This window comes from Nanorana parkeri, unplaced genomic scaffold (assembly GCF_000935625.1).
Source record: "Nanorana parkeri isolate BGI_ZX_2015 unplaced genomic scaffold, ASM93562v1 scaffold1262, whole genome shotgun sequence".
NCBI lineage: Eukaryota > Metazoa > Chordata > Amphibia > Anura > Dicroglossidae > Nanorana > Nanorana parkeri.
In genome coordinates, this window is record NW_017307530.1 from 506732 (window position 1) to 510590 (window position 3859).

Sequence of the window (3859 nt, forward strand, 5' to 3'; positions counted from 1 at the left end):
TACGGCTGAAATCAGCGTACAAGCCTGAAGTGAATAGTCGAACAGTGTTCGACTCACTTCACTTGGGGTCGGTTGTTCACTCGGCTGCCCTGGGCAGCTTAGTGAATAGACCCATATATGTGTAAGTTACTGATGCTGTGCAACTGTTGAAGTAATTGTCTTGTATGGGTGTATGTCAATAAATTTCTCTCTTTCACTCAATTCTGCTTCTTGCTTTGAAAATGGTTTAACTGAAATGCAAACACTGAACAAGCCTAGTATTAACACCTTTTATTAATACACAATATTAAAAACTTCAAATCTTACATAAAAGATCTATCACTGTATTAATAAAAAAATTAAAGGGAACCTATACCCTTAATATGGACTTTGAACTATTAACTATTAACATACTCTTAACAAACAGTAAATCAAACCCTCTGTAGCTGCCTTACTGGGAAGTAATTATTTTCCAAAGATTCTCATAAATCACAAGAAAGACTCTAAAATGCTGTTTCAGTTGGTTTCCAACAGCTCAGAAACATCAGCTGTGTTTTTATTAGAGGGCTGGCAGACTGCCAAGATTCTGCTGTCATAGAAAAAAAGCTGAGCTCTTAGTGCCTCTTTGATACACTTTTAAAATGAGATTCTTCACAAAGCCTATAGATTTTAGAGGCAAGTGAGGGCATGCGTTAAGACCTTTTACTGCTTATACTGCAATATGTGTATACGTAGGTGCAGAAAGTCAAATTACTCTAAAGATGTTTGGGTTCATTTCCACTGTCCCCCTTCACCATGCAATTTACTTTTAAGTTACCCAAAATAGTGTATCCCAATTTCTAAAGAACTAAAGTATATTTTCAGTAAGTATACTTTTCAAAATATAATTGTTAATTATAATCTGCTTTTCCATCTTTACATTGTTGAATGTCATATCTGAATGGATACTTGGCAAAAGATGGTTGAGAGCGCTCTAACTGTATGGAGAAAAGAAGAAAAAAACTCACGTTTTGGAATTTGCTCTGGTGTTTGGTCACGAATGACTGATGTGGCTGGAACACATATGATATCACAGCAGGCTGAGGATGGCATCAGGGAGACATAAGGGGAGCAAGCCAGGAGGTGGTTATGCAAGGGCTTTGGGGAGCCGTAAGGAGACAGCTGGCCAGGCTGAATCCCGTCGGCTGTGCGAGATGAGCCGCTCTGTAGCGGAGCTGTCACTGTCGGGTTGCAGTGGGCGGTGGGCTCGGCTCCAGTCAGTACAAGCGTCCGTCAGACTGAGTGGTAGGGGGTGAGCTCCTGTTGTTAGCGCTACGCGTTTCGAGGCTACTGCCTCTTTGTCAAGCCTGGGATCGTGGTGAGAGAAACTATCTGAATGGATGCTCCTTTTGTGTCCATCTATTTAAAAAGGAGTGTGATGAGTGTGCCTACTGCGGTTGGTTACTCATAGGTTTATTTTTCAAGTTTGACAAACTAAATGAAAATCCTAACATTCATACAAACAATCACTGATGACCCAAAGAATTTTGAAATTGCTGGTTGAAATGATTTATAGCTGCTTTTGAGAAATGTTATTAATACAATTGTATTCACTTTCTAAAAGACAAAACAACCAAAATAGAAGTGCACTTCCTGACATGTTACTTCTGTTCTGTATTCTCAGATTCCAATATCTGCAGTGAAAGATTGTAGGCACTGCTGTCTCTAAGTGCTAGTCTCAGGAGATGTAGGGTAAGATCATTACTCTACTGCTCTTTGTTCACCTTACTGGAGAAGAAGCTGTGTCTGAAGACCTACAGTGCAAGAATCTCTCTGCCTCTGCTGCTTTTTAATCGTTACCCCACTAGTGATTATGGAGACACCTCTGACATCAGAAAGCTAGGCCATGCTCCGCTTCCAAGATAGCCATCTCCTCAATGTAACACAATGGAGAACAAGCCATGGTATTTCAGTAATACTGGCGACTAGTTCTTTGATTTCTGCTTACCTTTTTGGGCACACCTTCCACAGTACAGGTCTTCTTTACGGATTGGAAAGAAAAAAATCAACTAGTTACAGAAAGCACGCATTGTCAACATTTAGTTTTACCAAACACAATTATTGTGCAATTATTTTACCTAAAGAAAAGCTATATCAGTAATAATAAAATATAGCTGTCCACACGTTCTTATATTAAAAAAAAGAAAATAACTAGAAAAAGAGTTTTAAAAATCCTAACACACAAACTAATTTTTTACATTAAAGCTGAACCCAGGCAACATAAAAAACATAAATCAATGGAGTTCTGTATTCATCAGTGCATCATTAAATGTATTATTTTTAAAAGCAAGAAATGTATCAGCAGTCTGTTGTGCTGCAGAGTTCAGAGAGGGGGAAGGAGAAACAGCACAAGGAGCCGATCAATATAAGAGTATAAGGAGTTTTCTGATAAAAGAAAAGAGTCATATCAACCAACTCAACCATGAGTTCTAACTAAACCCAAGCTGTTCACAGTTTGCCAGATGGGCAAACTATTTGGCCAGTTCCCCTGCCAACTGAACCTCCCTCCTAGCAACCAATGACGCTGTACGGGACACACAGATGAAAGAGCAAAAGTATGCAGTTCTTCAAAAGAACATCTTGGCACAATATCAGCCACAGTTTCAACATTCAGATGAAGTGATTTATTTTCTTTCCATGAATTCTAAGTTTAAGTCCCTCTTATATATCCTTTTACAGATAAACTTTGTATAGGAAGTAAGATTTCCGTGACCTTTGCTAAACATTTTTAGAAGAACACTGTATTAAATATTGCTGTTTCCTGTAAAAGTTGTATATCGTTTTCTATTTTTATATTCACAATTAGATTTCCAACCATTCTAATTTTTACATCTTTCATTAGGAAACTTGCTTAAAAGCTTGTGGCTAGTGGCTTAGAGCAGTAAACATTAACATGGAGCCTCCAGCTGTATCTTCAATTTCAATGTATCTTCCTTGGGTATGAAACACTAACAGGGTTATTCACAAAAGGGTGAAGAGTTTGGAGAAGGCAGGAGAAGTGAACAATCCAGGACTTTATAGCTAAACTGGTAAGCAAGCTGAATTTGAGAATTGTTTGAAGTCAGCTATTTTGGCCTAGATTTTTCACTTCTCTTGCCTTCCCCAAACTCTTCACCCTTTTGTGAATAGCCCTGTAATATTTTTAAATATATGAAATATCTCAGATCGATTAGGATCCAATTATTTATGTCTAAGGTGCATGACTAGACAGAAAATATCTATGATTGTATAATCTCATAAACTACAACTACTACTGTACTATTGCTACTGTAATATGATATTGTAAGAGGGCCATTGTCATTTCCCTTTTTTTTTTTGCATCAGGGTATTGAAAAAGGTCCAGAAGGTTTCTAATGGAGTAGGGACTGTATTTTTAACAAATAAAGGTCAGATTTACTTGGTGGTCCCTTCTCAGAGGCAAGGCATATCCAGGAGGAGAGACCTGTAGGACAAACCACATGAACACGAACAGACGTAGGGGAGACACAAAGGGTAAATTGTGGGGAGGGAGTGATAGAGGGAACTGTGTGTGGAGAAGGATTAAGTGGATTGAGCAATCGATATTAACAGGGTTATTAACGGTTATAAAGTTAACAACCGGGGAGGCGGAGCTTGCTAATGGCGGCGGCTAGACGTACTTGTCCTTAGCTCCGCAAAACCGGACCGGGCATCGGCACTAAAGTGCCTCAGCAACGCTCATGATGGGCTCCAAGAGGGGCAAAAAGTCACAGGGCTCCAAGCCCGAGAGCCGCGATCTCCAGCTTCTTTGCGGCCCCGGCATCTACCAGGGGGCTGCATATGCTTTACTGCCTTGCCTGAGAGGGATGCTCCCCTGGTAGCC